The sequence below is a fragment of the Narcine bancroftii genome, chromosome 2 (genome assembly GCF_036971445.1).
Source record: "Narcine bancroftii isolate sNarBan1 chromosome 2, sNarBan1.hap1, whole genome shotgun sequence".
NCBI classification, from domain to species: Eukaryota; Metazoa; Chordata; class Chondrichthyes; order Torpediniformes; family Narcinidae; genus Narcine; species Narcine bancroftii.
In genome coordinates this window covers 357,771,735-357,789,275 of record NC_091470.1, presented here as the reverse complement: position 1 = coordinate 357,789,275, position 17,541 = coordinate 357,771,735, and the positions used below count along the sequence as shown (strand labels likewise).

At 41.6% G+C, this 17,541-nt stretch overlaps 2 long non-coding RNA genes across 2 annotated transcripts in view; one reads left to right on the top strand and one right to left on the bottom strand.

The window, feature by feature from the left end:
• The window catches only part of LOC138755793 (uncharacterized), an 85,387-nt gene extending 83,757 nt beyond the window's left edge, over positions 1 to 1,630 (top strand). Inside the window, exons 2-3 of the long non-coding RNA XR_011352562.1 lie at positions 609 to 659; positions 1,127 to 1,630. This is a non-coding gene — a long non-coding RNA (uncharacterized lncRNA). The remainder of the gene's footprint in view (positions 1 to 608; positions 660 to 1,126) is intronic.
• LOC138755794 (uncharacterized) overlaps positions 1 to 17,541 on the bottom strand; it is a 50,955-nt gene that overhangs the window by 17,685 nt on the left and 15,729 nt on the right. The window contains exon 2 of the long non-coding RNA XR_011352563.1: positions 5,136 to 5,286. This is a non-coding gene — a long non-coding RNA (uncharacterized lncRNA). The remainder of the gene's footprint in view (positions 1 to 5,135; positions 5,287 to 17,541) is intronic.

Below are 17,541 nucleotides of genomic sequence, written 5' to 3'. Positions count from 1 at the left end.
TCTAAGTAGTTAAGCAGTGAGCGTAAGAATCTTATGTCACAAAACAAAAAATAACATCCAGAATTCTGAGACAATAGAATGTTGCTGGGACTTGACAAACTCAGTGACAGGGAAAGGTTAAATAGGTTAGGACCATTGGAGAAAGAGGGGAGATTTGATGAAGGTATACAAAACTGTGAAGTACGAAGATAGAATAAATGCAAGCAGCCTTTTTCCACTAAGATTAGGTGAGGTAAATTCTAGAGGACATGGGTTAAGAGCAAAAAGTAAGAGGGAAAATCTTCATGTAGAGTGGTAGGAGTGAGGAGCGAGCTGCTGGATGGAGTGGCAAATGCTGGCTCGATTTTGACATTTAAGAAAAATTTGGACAGGTAAATGGGTGGGAGGCTATGGTCCAAGTGTAGGTCAGTTGGAATGGGCAGAATAATAGTTTGGCAGAGACTAAATTGACCAAAGGGCCTGTTTTTGTATTGTAGTGTTCTATGGCTCCATTCTTCTACGAAGATGCTGGAATCTGAAGCAAAGACAGAAATACTGCAAGAGTTCAGCTGTTCAGTTCTGCAGAAGGTTCCCTGAACGGAAATATTAACGGGCTTCTCTCTCCACAGATGCTGCTGGACTGGCTGTGTTTTCCCAGCATTGTTTCGTTTTTGCACCAGGTTAGTGGTCACAAACGTAAAAGAATTTTATTTAATGTAAAATATTTTAATAAGAAAGTACATGTGAAACACTGCACAATTTTTTTTGTCTCTTGAAGAACTCACTTTTGGCAGTGTGTAAAAGAATCTGGACTTGGTTAAAAAAAATTCTGCAAAACCACTACAATTTGTTTCCAGTTCGCTGACTGAATCCAAAATTTCTTGCTTCGCATGTCATGAACTCGAGTTAATTTTTTTCTTCTTATGAGCTTGGTGCAATTACTCAGCATTTTATGTCTTTTACAGAAGAACTATCCACTAATTAGAGTGTCAGCAATTAGGGAATTGCTAAATAAACCTAATGCACAGCCAGCCTTCACAACAGATGTCAAACTTTTCTCTTGAAGCGGAAAATTGATATCAGCCATGTTTAGTTTCAGACCATTGAATAAGCAAGGTTTCATTCACCATTTTTATATCTTTTCCAGATGGCTAGTCTATGTAATCAAAAATGTCACAGGCAGAACTGAACAGGTTGCAGTGGAACTGTTCGGAAGAAAAATAATTTGGAAACCAAAGCAGCCAGACCATACTTTCGAAATGCAAGTTTGGCACACGCAGCGATCCAAAAGCTATAGTATTTTTGTAAGGATAATTAATGCCTTTTTCTTGCACCAATACGCAGCTGTTTCAGTGTTCTTCAGGTTCCTTGAATACCTAAGAAGGCGATGAAAAGTATGGGAAGATTTCCATAAATATACAGATAACTCATTAATTATGTATTCATCTTGGCTTGATGTATGTAGTCCTAGGCATGGGTTTTTCCAAAAAGTGGGCTTTTTATTCTACAGCAATAATGATGAAAAAAATAATTAATTTTCTTTGAAAGCAATTGCTAAACATACATGATGACATTTCTTGGTGATGCTATCACTGAAGCCAAAGGGACAGATCATGTGAATCCAAAAACAATATTGAATTCTGCACATAAACGGAAACAATAAAACGTTAATACTGAATATTGATCTCTTTCTGTCAATATCTGGTAAAACTGAAGCTCTATTAAAAGATATAGTTTATATATTGCCTTTCATAGCCTGAGGTTATCACTTTATAGAAATTAAATACTTCTGAAGTCTAGTCTCCATGGCAGCTTGTGAAAAACATGTCCACAAATAGAAATAAACTGAAGTATATTGAAGGAGCTATTCGTGTCCAGGAAAGGTCATCCTTTCAGAGTTTCTCCAGCACGGGTAACTTTGCCTTTTTCACGGCCGTCATTCACAATGGGGGACCTACCTGCGCCCACCCGGGGGCCACAGCATATTTAAGTAAGAGCCTCGTTATCTTTTGTCCTCTCATTACAATTTAATTATTTTTAATGTAGTCAGGAGGAGACAAGTACGGAAGAAAATAAAACCTGCCTACTTCACAGGGAACGAGGCCCAGAAACTTTGAGCAGAGTCCTAAATGAGCCAAAGGCTGGTTCATATAGTGGACTCACCATGAAGGAGTAAATTATGTGCCACACGAGTGTAAAAGCTTGTGTGTACAGGAATCACCGAGACTCAGTGATGGGGTAGCTATAAAGAAGAAAATCTGTAGATATCGGAGTCCGGTGCAGGGCACAAACATGCTGGTAAAACTCAACAGATCATGCATCATCCATGGAAGGTAAAAGGTGTTTTGGACCTATGCCCCTTCAACAGGAATGTCAAAGATCAGGCAGACACCCAAACAAAAAGGTTGGGGATGGAAGGGGAAAAGGAGAAGCACAGGTCAACAAAGCAAGAAGTAATAGGTGGATACAGATGGGAGGGTAGAAGAGAAATAAAGGTCAAAGTGATTGGAGGAGAAGACAGAAGGTTAAGAAGGATGGCTCTCTGATAGGAGAAGGGAAGGTGGTGGGAGCTGGAGGAAAGGGGACGGCGGGGTAGGAAGGGGAAAGAACCAGCTGAGCCTCCAATATGCGCGTGTCGCCAATTTAACATTGTGTACATGAGATCAAATTGAGGCCGGCCACAATTAGAGAAACAATGCATCATAATCTGTATGGAATATTGGTATCTCCAATTCTGAGAGCACAGAGTCAGTATGTCCCGTGAGGATTAAAGTGAAGGTTAGAAACTGTAGGGAGCCTTGGTTTTCTAAAGCTATTTGGAACTTGGTTCGGAGGAAGAAGGATGAGTACAACTGGTATAAAGAGCAGGGAATAGATGAATAGCTTGAGCAATGAATATAAGGAGTGTAAAAAAAAATCTTAAAGAAATTAGAAAGGATAAAAGGAGATATGAAGCTGCTTTGGCAGGAAAAGTAAAAATAGACCCAAAGGGTTTCTATAGGTACGTTAAAAGTAAAAGAATAGTGAGGGATAAAATTGGACCCCTTGAAGATGAGGGGGTAGGCTCTGGAGAAGCCAGAGAAGATGAGTGAAATTTTAAATATTTTTGTCTTTAATATTTACTAAGGAAAATAATATTGACCCAGATGAAGTGAAGAAATATGGTAGGGAGCTCATGGATAATATAAGAATTAATGGGGAGGTAGTGTTGGCTATATTGAAAAAAATCAAGGTGGATAAATCTCCAGGTCCTGACAAAATATTCCCTGAGGGAGTTAGTGAACAAATAGTGGGGGTGTTGACAGAAATATTTAAAATGTCACTGGCCATGGGGGAAGTGCCAAAGGACTGGAGGGTGGCTCATGTTGTTCCTCTGTTCAAAAAAGGATCCAAAAGTAGATCTTGTAATTATAGGCCTGTAAGTCTGACATCAGTGGTGGGTAAATTAATGGAAAGTGTTCTTAGAGATAGTATATACAACTATTTGGAAAGACAGGGATTGATTCGGAGTAGTCAGCATGGCTTTGATGTGTCTAACAAATTATAGAGTTTTTCAAGGAGGATTCTAAAAAGGTTGATGAGGGGAAGGTGGTGGATATTTGTACTTTAGTAAAGCTTTTGATAAGGTACTTTAGTAAAGCTTTTGATAAGGTTCTCCATAAGAGGTTAGTAAGGAAGGTGGAACCATTAGGTATTAATGATGAAGTAGTGAGATGGATTCAACAATGGTTGGATGGGAGATGTCAGAGAATAATGGTGGAAAATTATTTGTCAAATTGGAGGCCGGTGACAAGTGGAGTGCCTCATGGATCGGAAGTGGGTCCACTGCTGTTTGTCACATATATATCAATGATCTAGATTATAGGGTGGCAAATTGGATTAGTAAATTTGCAGATGATACAAAGGTTGGCGGTGATATGGACAGTGAGGAAGATTATCAAAGCTTACAGGGTGATTATAGGATAGTTAGAAGAGGGGGCTGAAAGGTGGCAGATGGAGTTTAATACTGATAAATGTGAGGTGCTACATTTTGGTAGGACTAATCAAAATAAATGGTAGCCAGTTGAGGAGTGCAGTGGAACAAAGGGATTTAGGAGTTATGGTACATAATTCCCTGAAAGTTGAATCACATGTGGATAGGGTGGTGAAGAAGGCATTTAATATGTTGGCTTTCATAAATCAGCGTATAGAACACAGGAGTTGGGATGTTATATTGAAATTGTATAAAGCATTGCTGAGACCAAATTTGGAATATTGTATGCAGTTTTGGTTACTGAATTACAGGAAGGATATAAACAAAATAGAGAGAGTGTAGAAGAGATTTGTGAGAATGTTGTGGGGTTTCAAGGTTGGGGTTTCAGGGTTTGGGTTTCAGGGAAAGGTTAAGCAGGCTGGGACTTTATTCCCTGGAGCATAGAAGGTTGAGGGGTGATTTGATAGAGGTATTCAAAATTATAAGAGGATAGATACAGTCAATGTAGATAGGGGTTTTCCATTGAGAATGGGGAGGGCATGGATTGAGTGTAAAAAGAGAAAAGTTTAGGGGAAACACTAGGGGGAATTTCTTCATGCAGAGGGCGGTGGGGGTGTGGAATGAACTTCCGGCAGTGGTGGAAGAAGGGAGATCGATATTAATATTCAAGGAAAGGTTGGATAGGTTTATGGACATGAGAGGTGTGTATGGTTATGGGACGAATGCGGGTCAGTGGGACTAGGTGGGAGATGATGTTCGGGATGGACTAGTTGGGCCTGTTTCTGTGCTGTAAATGGTTATATGGTTAATTTGGATATCATAGGTCAATGGTTCTCAATATTTTTTCCACTCTCAAAGCACTTTATGTAATCCCTTCCTAACCACAGAGCACCAATCGCATCCCATAGGACTTAAGGTGATACAAGAGTGGACTAAGAAAAGTTGAGAACCACTGACACAGACCAAAGAGCCTGTTCTTGTGCTGTACAGTTCTATGTTCTAACATCCTCGTGGATCTTCTCGGAATCCTTTTCATCTTATGATATTATTTTTGAACCTAGGTGAATGGAACTGCACACAATATTCCAGGTGCTCATAGGATGCCATGGACACTCTGTGGTTAGTAAGGGATTACTTAAAGAGGTATGTGAGTGGAAAAAAGGATGAGAGCCACTGCACTAACCTCTTTTATAGCTGTACCATGATGACCCGACTCTTCCTACCAATGGCCATTTGATGAAGCCAGGCATGCCATGCACTTTCTTTGCCTCCTCGCCTATCCATGATACTGCAAGGAGTCAGAAGAGGGATCATTCTTAGATGAGAGTCATAACCTGCAGGATTATAATGCAAAATTGTCTCATGAGATAAACCAGACAGGTTGTCAATAAGTGAGACAAACTACAAAGGCAATGGTGGAACAGAGACAATATTTTCACCAATCCTCAATTCTATTCTGAATTTTTTTAAAAACAAATAAATCAAATGTTTCTGCTAACTTGAAACAGCTTGGTTTGTTATCCATAGATCTCAAAATGCTTCCTTGCAGCATTAAGTGGTGCCATTATCAGTTACAGAACTGAATGCGAAATCGCTCCACTGGATACTTGAGCTGTTTAATAAGAAAGGAATGTGTGGTGCTGTTCCACTTTCCCTTTTATTTTTGGAAGTATGTGCACATTATGCTAGCCAAGATCTTCACTGAAGCTAACCTTTCCTGACCTAAATTTGTGCTTTTATGTCATTTACTTTCATAAATGATGCAATCTCAGAGGGATTTAAAATTTTTTTTATATGTTATATTGTTAAGAAAACACTTTGATTTCTTAACAATCAAAGGCTGGTTGCCTGAGGTCAAGCGTCACCCTGTGACCTTTCATTTATCATTTAGAAACATTGAGGAGTCACTCCTGCTGAGGTGTTATTGAATTTTTGCTCAGTGGAATGCAGTTTCATGAATACTGGTAAGTAAATTCTGGTGGCAATGCAACGCTCACCTTGCAATTTATTTTTACAAATAATTAACTGCTAACAATGTTCAAATTATTCAAAACTTAACAGAAGACACAATAAGTACCTCCCCATCCACCCATTCCATATTTTCCATTCAATTTGAAAAACATTTCTCAGTTGTATTTACTATGGAATTCGGAAGTTGCTGCCATACAGGCAGTTGGCAGATGTGCACACCTGATGGGGGCTTAAAACAAGCAGGTACAATCTTCAATAGAGCAGATACTTTGGAAACAGTATTTGGCATGTGAGTAAATATTGTGCGTCGAGGCAAAATCATTGGGATTTTCCTTTATCCATGTGGCTACTGGCTGTTGTCAATATGTTGCTCCATCAAAATAAAAAATTAGGTTGTTAAGAGAAACTCTTCTCATTCTCTTCTCTAAAAAGAGTTCCTTTCTCTCCCCCTTTTGTCAAGTATATTGACTGAATTTCGTAAAATTAGAGACCATGAAATTACAGGAAAGATGCTAGCAGGGGTAGAGCATTGGCTGATCAACAAAAGAGAGCGGCAATAAAGAGATCATTCTGGTTGACCACTGCTTACCAGTGGTGTACTGCTGTGAGGGATATTTGTTTTTGTAAGCATATAATAATTGCAGCTCAGAAACAGGCCAGCTCAGCCCTTCCAATCTATGCCAAACACCTTCTCCCACCTAGTCCCAATGACCCCCTCCCAGCACATAATCTTTCATTCCCCTCTTGTCCATATACCGATCAGACATTTCCTTAAATATTAAAAACATCCCTACATCTACCTTTTCAGCCAGAAGCTCATTCCACACTCCCACCTCCCCCGAGTGAAGAAAATCCCCCTCCTGTTTCCCCCTATACTTTTCCCCCTTCAATCTCAATCCATGCCCTCTTGTTTGAATCTCCCCACTCTCAATGGAAAAAGCCTCCCCCCATAATTTTAAATACCTCTATAAAATCACCCCTCAATCTTCTACACTCTAGGGAGTAAAGTCTTAGCCTGTTTAACCTTTCCCTGTAACTCAAACCCTGAAACCCAGGCACATTCTTGTAAATCTTCTCCGCACTCTCTCTATTTTGTTGATCTCCTTCCTATAATTCGGTGACTAAACCGCACACAATATTCCAAATTTGGCCTTACCAACACCCTATACATCTTCAACATGACATCGAAACTCCTGTACTCAATACGGAATTATGAAGGCCAACATACAAAAAGCTTTGATCACTATCCACATGTGACTCCACTTTCATGGAATTATGTACCAGAGTTCCTAAATCCATCTGTTTTACTGCACTCCTCAATTGTCTACTATTTAACTTGTATGACCTTTGTTGATTAGTCCTACCAAAATGTAGCACCTCAAACTTATCAGTATTAAACTCTGTCTGCCATCTTTCAGCCCACTCTTCTAACTGCCCCATATTCCACTGCAAGCTTGAAAACCTTCCTCACCGTCCACAGCATCACCAATCTTAGTATCATCTGCATATTTACTAATCCAATTTACCAAACTATCATCCAGATCATTAATAGACATGACAAGCAACAACGGACCGAGTACCAATCCCTGAGGCACTCCACTAGTCACCAGCCTCCAATCTGACAAACAATTTTCTCTCTGGCATCTCTCATCCAACCCTTGATGAATCTATTTCACTACTTCAACACTAAATCTAATGATTGAACCTTCCTAACTAATCTCATATGTGGGACCTTGTCAAAAGCCTTACTAAAGTTCATATAGACAACATCTACAGCCTTCCCCTTATCAACCTTCCTTGTAACCTCCTCAAAAAATTTGAAAAGATTTGTTAAGCCTGATCACCTACATACAAAACCATGTTGACTACTCGTAATCAGTCCCTGGTTATATAAATAATTGTATATTCCATCCCCAAACACGCCATTAATTTACCTACCACTGACATCAGACTCACATGCCTATAATTACCCAGTTTACTTTTAGATCCTTTTTTAAGTAGTACAACAGAGGTAGAACAACATGAGCTACACTCCAATCTTCCCGGACCTCCCCCAAGGCTAATGACATTTAAAATATTTCAGAGTTCTCGCTATTTCTACATTAACTTCCCTCTGGGTCCTAGGGAATATCTTGACAGGACCTGGAGATTTATCCATCTTTATTTTTTTTTTAAATAGCCAGAACTACCTCCTCGTTAATCTGTATATTTTTCATGACCTCACTACTATTATTTCCTAACTTTACCTGACTCAGTATTCCTTTCCTTAATGAATACTGAAGAAAAGAAATCAATTAAAATTTTTCCCATCTCTTCTGACTTCTCACATAGCCTACCCCTCTGATCCTCAATGGGTCCCAATTTTATCCCTCACTATTCCTTTACTTTTAATGTACCCGTGGAAACCCTTCAGATTTATTTTTACCTTATTTGCCAAAGCAGCCTTATATTTTCTTTGAGCCTTTTTAACTTCTTTCTCAAGATGTTTTCCACTCTTTATATTCCTCAAGTACCTCATTTATTCTTTGCTGTCTATACCTGTTGTATACAACCCTCTGCTTCTGAACCAAATTCCCAATGTCCCTTGAAAACCAAGGGACATTCTAACTTTTTAAATCCTCACAGGGACATCTTTGTACCCTCAAAATGTCCCCTTTGAATATCCATTTATCTTTTGCATCCTTCCCTGAAAAATATCCCAATCCACATCTTCTAAATCCTTTTTCATCTCCTCGAAATTTGCGTTACTCTAATCAAGAATCTTAACCTTAGGCCCAGCCCTATCTTTCACCATAATTAACTTAAAACTAGTAGTATTATGATCACTAGATCCAAAGTGTTCCCCAAGACAAGCCTCTGTCACCTGACCTCGCTTGTTTCCCAATAGGAGATCCAATACCACCCACTCTCTAGATGGATCTACTATATATTGATTTAGAATATTTTCCTGAAAACATTTGACAAACTCCAACCCATCCAGCCCTTTTACAGTATGTGTTTACGACACATATATGCTATCTCCTTTCAAACGTGCTCCTCTAATTCCCTCTGTCCATAAGGGGGTCTACAATACACCCATATTAGTGTTTTCATGCCTTTCACATTCCTCACTTCCACCCAAATAGCCTTACTGAATGATCACTCCAATCTGTCCTGCTATAGCACCACTGTAATTTTTTCTCTAACAAGCAATGTGACTCCTCCGCCTTTTATCTTGGAACATCTTGCCCCTCCTGCAATCAAGTTCCACTGATGGCTACAATATCATACTTCCACGTGTCAACCCATACTCCACGGTCATCCACCTTACTCTAATGTCCTCCACATTCACTCCTTGGATTACTATCTACTTTATTACCCTATATCCTTCATTAGTTTTAACAACCTGATTCCTCTTTCCCTTCAAATCTAGTTGTCCTTCTACTCTAATCTCCACCCTCCCGCTAAGCTAATTTAAACTATCCCCAACAGATCTAGTAAACCTGTCTGCCAGGATATTGGTCCCCCTCCAGTTCAGGTGCAGCCCATCCTTCCTCAGAAGAGTTCCCTTAGATCCACAAATCTGAACCCCTGCAACTCTTTTATCCTCCACATCTTCCTATTCCTAACCTCTCTAGTCCGTGACACAGGCAGCAATCCCAAGATTACCACTTCTTTCCTAACACCCTATATTCTTCCTTCAGGACCTCATCCTCACTTCTAACTATGTCATTGGTCCCCACGAGGACCATGACATCTGGCTGCTCACCCTCCAGAATGGTGTGTAGTCAGAGATGCTCCTGACCCTGGCACCTGGGAGGCAACATACCATCTGGGACCCTCAATCTCATCTAGCACCTCCTATCCACTCATCTAACCAACAATCACTATCACTCTCCTCTTCTTCCCCCCTTCCCTTCTGAGCCAGGGGGGCAGCCTCTGCACCAACGACATTACCACCTCAACTTTTCCCTTGTAGGTCTCCACCAACAGCATCCAAAACAGTATACCGGTTGTTGATGGGGACACCCACAGGAGTACTCTGCACTGTCTGCATCTTCCCCTTCCCTCTCTTGACAGTCACCCAGCTACCTCCCTGATACTCCTATCTGCCACTACCTCTGCCTCCCTCAAGATCCACAGTTCATCCAACTCCTGCTCCAGTTCCCTAACACGGCTTGCAAGGAGCTGCAGCTGGATGCACCTTCTGCAGATGTAATTGTCAAGGACAAGTACACTGTCCCGGATTTCCCACATCCCACAACCAAAGCAATCTACTGCCCTAGCTGACTCCATTATCCAAATTTAATTAAAGGATTTAAACTACCTCTGTGGTAGCAAGTAAACAAGCTCTTTCTCAACCTCTGCTGGCCAGAGCCTCACTTCACACTGGCTGCTGCTTCAGTTACCCCTCTTTTTATTGGTCCCTGCCAAGTAACTCAATTACCCAATTACTAACTCTCCCAAATCAACTCTAAATTGGTTTAATTCTTTGGCCTCCATGCCATTTTTAAACAGTCCCCAAACATCACTGTTCACTCACCATTCACTTGCACCACCTCCCATGCCAACATCAACTCGCCTGTAAATGTGGTTTGTTAATGACTTGGATTGCAGAATGATACAAGTTTGCAGATGATACAAAGATAGGTGGAGGGGTAGATAATAAAAAGGAAATGGAGAGGCTGCAGAGAGATTAAGATAGATTAGGAGAATGAGCAGAGAAGTGGCAAATCAAATCCAATGTTGGAAAGTATACAGTCATATACATTGTTAGAAGGATTAAAAATGCCGAATATTATTTGGATGGGGAGAAAATTCAACATTCAGAGGTACAAATGGACTTGGGAGTCCTTGTGCAGGATACCCTAAAGGTTGAGTTGCCATGTTGGCATTCATATCTTGAGGAATAGGACATAAGCGAAGGTATGTGATGTTTAGGCTTTATAAGGCACTGTTGAACCTTCATTTGGAGAATAGGGTAGAGTTTTGGGTCCTTATTTAAGAAAGGATGCACTGGCATTGGAGAGGGTTCAGAGAAGATTGAGAAGAATGATTCATGGAATTAATGGCTTGACATATGAAGAATGTTTGACGGCACTTGGAGTATTTTCCTTGGTGTTTAGAAGAATGAGGAGGACACCATAGAAGCAATTTGAATGTTGAAACCCTGAACAGAGTAGATGTAGCAAAGTTGTTTCCCATGGTAGGGGAGTCCAGGACAAGAGGGCACAACTTCAGGATTGAAGGCAGCCCATTTAAAACAGAGATGTGGAGGAATTTCTTTAGCCAGAGAGTGGTGAAACTCTGGAATTTGCTGCCATGAGCAGTTTTGAAGGCCAGGTTGTTGGGTGCATTTAAGGCAGAAAATTATAGACGTTTAAATTGTCAGGGTATCAAAAGTTATGAAGAGAAGGCAGGGGAGTGGGGCTGAGAGGGAGAATGGATCAGCTCACGATGGAATGGTGGAGCAGACTCAATGGGCCAAATGGTGTGCTTCTGCTCCTATATCATATGACCTTTAACCTGTGACAACTCATCCATAAAATGTTTTTATTTCTCCGTAGACACTGCCTGCTGTTTTAATTTTAATTTAGTTTTTCTTTAATTTAGAGATACAGTAACAGGTCCTTCGAGCCCACGCTGCCCAAATACAGCCATGTGGCCAATTAATATGCTAACCTTGTACATCTTTGGAATATAGGAGGAACCCGTAGCTCTCAAAGAAATATAAGCTGAACGAAGACCTTACAGACAGCAATGGATTCAACCCTGGGCCGCTGCCACTGTAATAGCGTGGTGACAATTGTTGCATTAACTATACCACCCAACGTGCAAGGACATTTTCAGAATTCTCCATTTACTTCAGATTTCAGATGCAGCTCTGAGAGGAATTTCACAGAGTTTACCTCTCTCTAACTGCCCTCGTGAATCAATTAGCCGGATGGCCCCATAAACATAGGAGTTAACAGGGCAACCCTAGCCTTTGTATTTTCACTGCTCCCCCACCGATCGTGTAACATAAAACTGAGAACCTCTGATATTAATTTTGAAACTTTCAACCCAATTGCAATGTCTGGGTTCAGCAAATTTCAGAACTTGGTGCATTTGGGGGAGGGATCTGTTACTGTGCTATATGTCTAAAATTTAAAAAAAAACATCTTTCCGCATGTTGCTAAAGGTACATGGCATATCTGAGTAAGAACTATTTCATTGTTCCTAAAGTGCTTTGGGATAACTCGAGGTCATGAAAAGCACACGATGTTGTCCAAGGAATGACAGTCTTCTTCCAGCCATAGGCCAGTATTTTCACAGAAAGGTTCAGCACAGACACGCAGATTGTCTGATCTGTATCAGCGCTTTGCATAGACTTTTCATTTCGTTCCATCACCCTCTTCCCTTTCCACAGCACTGCAAACTTCTCCTTTTCAATATTATAACATCTGTGCAAATTCTCATCCCAAACAAAAAGAAAGTTAACCTGTTCACTGGTTCTACGGGAGCAATAAGTGAGAATGAAGGTGGAAGCTGAACTGCTTTTCATTTCAAATGTGGGCAAGTAGCCATATAACAATTACAGTACAGAAACAGGCCATCTTGGCCCCTCCAGTCTGTACCGGTGATCTCCTCTAGTTCTGCTGACCTGCATCCTGCCCATAACCCTCCAATCCCCTCACATCCATGCACCTACCCAACTTTTTCTTAAATGACAAAATTGACCCTGCATAAAATGGTGGTGGAGCTGGAGCTGTTGTGTAATGGCTGTGCTGCCACTGGTGTGGACCCATGGACAGCAGGGAGTAGAGACACAGCGATTTGATTCAATTTCCTTTCACCTCTCCAAAACTTGTCCATGCTCTTCTAGAGTCAGTATTTGCCCTTTTAAAATATACATTTGGGAAATTTAATTCATTGAGAGCTGAAAAATAGATGACTGATGAACAAGATGACCATATAACAATTAACCATGGACAAACGAGGAAAAACCCAACTCCCAACCCCAACCAACCAATTTTCCCCTGCAACCGCTGCAACCGTGTCTGCCTGTCCCGCATCGGATTTGTCAGCTACAAATGAGCCTGCAGCTGACCTGGACATTTACCCCTCCATAAATCTTCGTCCGCGAAGCCAAGCCAAAGAAAGAAAATATAACAATTACAGTATGGAAACAGGCCATCTTGGCCCCTCTAGTCCGTACTGATTTAAGTGATCTCCTCTAGTCCCATTTAAATGCAATTTGCCCATAATCTTCCAATTCCCTCACATCCATGCACCTATCCAATTTCTCCTAAATGACAAAATTGACCTTGCTTCAACCACCTCTTCCGGAAGGTCATTCCACTCTCTGAATGAAGAAGTTCCTTCTCATGTTCCTTCTCAGCTTTTTCCCCTAACCCTTAACTCATGACCTCTCGTTCCAATCTCTCCTACCCTCAAGGGGAAGAATCTACTCTATCTAACCCCCTCATAATTTTTATATACCTCTATCAAATCCCCACTCAACCTTCTACTCTCCAATGAATAAAGACCCAGTCCAACTTTTAAATGATGTAAATATATACAGAAAACTCTTCCTTCAATATCTTGCAAAGATTTCCAGTGATGTCAAAGGTACCTTCGCAAAGTCACAGGGACACAACGTAGCAAAAGGCCACTGGATGTCTCTTACAATGCCTGGTCCTTTCTATACTAAATCTTGATCTCTGTTTCCTTTGTCCATTTCTAAGATTATTTTTTATCTCTCTTCTTTCCAATAATCATCTGTGATTATCTTCAATCTGGTAGGACAATTTTTTTCAGATAAAGAGCATGGTAGTATGCCATTACGGCCCACAGGTCCATGCCACCCAAGTCACACCCCATTATCCTACACCCCCGATACATTTTGAATGGTGGGAGGGTTAGGGTTAGATGTAGAGAGAACATACAAACTCCTTACAGATAGCACAGGACTCGAACCCCGGTCCCGATCGTTGGTGATGTAAAGGCGTAGTGCTAACCGCTATGCCAACCGAGCCGCCCATTGATTTGATCAGACTGGAATGTGCATTCCATGGCAAGTTAAATAATCAATACAATACACATGATTCTGCAGTGGGATCTAAGGACCATGCAACCATAAATCTCATAGGCCAGCATCAAGGTCAATCTTGTGTTAGGCCTTATACATATAACATGAATGCTCATGACAAGGTGATCTGATCTTATCCGCGGGTTGTAAAGCGTTGCGCTTTGCACTTGTTGCTTCAACGATATTGAGAGCTTTTGCCCTATTTGATAAGTTGCCCAGATGCCAGTCAAATAGCAAAGAAAGGCAAAGCTATCTTAAAATGTGTGCGTTATAAAATATTCTTGTATTCCAAGCATTCAGGCTAGTCGGAAGGAATTTTTAATTCAACAACAACAGCTCTTGGCGTGCATGTGTCAGGTGAATGGAGGAACTTCACTGTTAATTGATGTGAATGACCCTCTGAGGGAAACCTCTGACTCCACTGTACCCCAGACCAGCTCCGTATTAGTTCTTTCTATTGCAACCTCTTCAGTGATATTACTGGCAGATGTTTTCCTTTACCCCAGGAGTATATCTACTCCTTCACCCATGACTGTGTGGCTACGATTATTCAAATACCGCCTACAAATTTGCTGATGACATGACAGACATCAGCAAGATCACTGAAGGCAATGAGGGAGGTAGATCAGCTTGCTGAATGGTGCCACAACAACAACGTCCTTGCATTCAATGTTAACAAATCCAAGGAGCTGATTGTGGACTTAGGAAGGGAAAATCAGGAGAACACAAAACTCTTCTCATTGAGGGGTCAGCAGTGGAAATGGGTTAAGAACTTCAAATTACTGGGTGTCAACCTCCCTGAGGATCTGTCCTGGGACCTCCATGTTGATGCAATCTTGAAGAAGGCTTGCCTCTTGTGGAGTTTGAGGAGATTCAGTATGTCACCAAATACTCTTGCAAATTTCTACAGGGAGAAGATTCTGACTGGTTTCATCAATATCTAGTACAGAGGTGCCAATGCACGGGACAAGATAAAACTGACCAAGAGTTGTAAACTCGGCCATCGCCATCACAGGCATCGGTCTCCATTCCATCTAGAAGCAGGGTCTTAAGAAAGCAGCCACTATCCTCAAAGACCCCCGCCACCTAGGCCATGCCCTCTTCACTCTGCTACCATTGGGGAGAAAGGTACAGGAGCCTGAAGAGAAGCACTCAATGGCACAAGGACGGCTTCTTCCCTGCTGCCATCGGATTCCTGAATGGACAATGAACCACTGATACTACTTCACTTTCTCCTATTTTTGCCTCAATTTATTTTTTTTTAATGTAAATTTATTGCAATATTTGCAATGTAACGCTGCTGCAAACGATAAATTCTGTGACATGTTCATGTCAATGAATTCTGATTCTGATGTCCCTTCTCTCCCAAACATTTTAAAGCAAAACAAGATAGTATCCAGTATTTTGCAAATGTGAGAAGCTAGTACCTACAGTGGCCTAAAGAACATTTGAGATCCATGGACACAGATCACGCAAATAAAACAAAATTAGCAAGGTTAGAGAAAGGCGTGCACATACATCTTAAAGTGTGAAAATATGTAGTAGGGAGCCTTTGTTACAGCTATACAAACCCCTGGTTACATTGAGGTAAAGTCATAGCCCTCTGGGTCTCACTTGTCCACTGATCCCTGCCCAAGGATCGCCCCCTCAGTATCTATTTTTGTGACCACGGGAAATGCTGCACATGCCAAACCTCCTCCCTCACCACCATTTGGCCCCAAACACCCTTACCAAGTCAAGCAACACCTCACCTATGAATCAACTGCATTCATTGTTCCCGCTGTGACATCCTCTACATCGGTGAGACTGGATGCTGACTGGGAGATTGTTTCGTCGAGCACCTTCACTTTTGACTGCTGCAATGGCAAGGACCACCCAGTGGCCAACCACTTTAATTGCACACACTAATGCTACACTGACATGTCGGGCTGTGGCCTCAAATTGGAAGAACCACACCTTTTATTCCAACTGTATGATTTCTTACCTGTTAGCCCGTGTTTCTGCCCCTGCCGCTTCCTCCCTCCTCTCCCCACCTCCTCAGCCCCTCACCCTACCTTTTTATTTAGATACCTGCCCAGGCCTGAATCTTAGGTTATCCTTTACGACCTATGGAAGTTCTGTGATCGGCTGAGTTTCTCCAGCAGACTTGTGTATTGCAGTGGACCCCAGTATTTGCAAACTTTCTTGTTTAACTCCATGATAGCTCCGTTATGGAGCTCAATCGGGAAGCTGTTATCTGCAGGGAAGGAACGATCTTTAAGCCTCGGTGCATGCATTCATTCTCTTTCGCCTTCTCCCCGACAGCATGGCCCTGTCAGTACACTGTATGCCTCTCCTAAGCAGTGTGTGATGAGGGAAGTTGGCGTTATGTTCTGAGCTGCATTCAGCACCGGCTGTAGCTTTTCCCAGTCTTGAGCAGAACAGCTGCTGCTCCATGATTTGATGTCTCCTCTCAATGGTGTACGCGCAGAACCGCTTGGCAGTCAGGGAAAGTCTCTTCACATCCTTAGTGTCATGTCCATCCATTTTTTGACCATTGCGTCAACGTGCTTGACCCAGATCACAACATTGGATATACTTAATTGAAATAAGTTGATGCTATCAACTCTTTTGACTTCAACACCATCAATGTCGACAGAGGTGTTGACTGGACCCATGCCTAAAGTCAATGATCATCTCCTTAATCTTATAGACATTGAGAGAGAGGCACCATGCCACCAGATCTTTACTCTCTTCTGTATTCAGTCTCTTCAGCATTCGATACCACTGTAGTGTCATCAGCAAGTTTGAAGATGGAGTTGGAACGATATTTAGCCGCATGGTCATAGATGTGGAGGGAGTATAGTAGGGAACTGAGTACACATTTTCGAGGAGGGCTATGGTCTGGGTGCATTGATAAGACTAGGTGAAATAACAGTTTGACGTGGACTGGATGGGTCAAAAGGCCTGTTTCCCTACTGTAGGGTTCTATGGTTCTGTGGTTCTAGAGCCGGTGTTGAGCATCAGTGTGAGGAGATGCCATTACCCATCTTCACTGATTGCAGTCTGCAAGACAGAAAATCAAGGATCCAGTTACAGAGGGAAGTGCTGAGACCTGGATCCCAGTTTGGGAATGAACATAGAACGTAGAGCATTGCAGCAGAGTACTAGCCCTTCAGCCCACGATGTTGTGCCGACCGAGACAAACCTATTCAACAATCTAAACCTTCCCTACCTCACACCCATAACTCTCTATTTTTTTTATGCATCCATGTGCCTATCCAAGACTCTTTTAAAATCCTTATTGTACCAGCCTTCATCACCACCCCTGGCAATGTATTCGAGGGACTTACCACTCTCTGTGTAAAAAGAAAACTACCCCTGATGTCTCCCCTAAAATTTCCTCCCCTCATCTTAAATAGATAACCTTTAGCATTTTCTACTGTCACTCTGAGGAAAAAGGTGCTGACTGTCTGCCCTATCTATGCCCCTCATGATCTCAACCATTTTCTTTCCACTCACATACCACTTTAAGTAATCCCTATGCCATAGGTGCTCTGAGATGAGTAAGGGATTGCTTAAGGTGGTA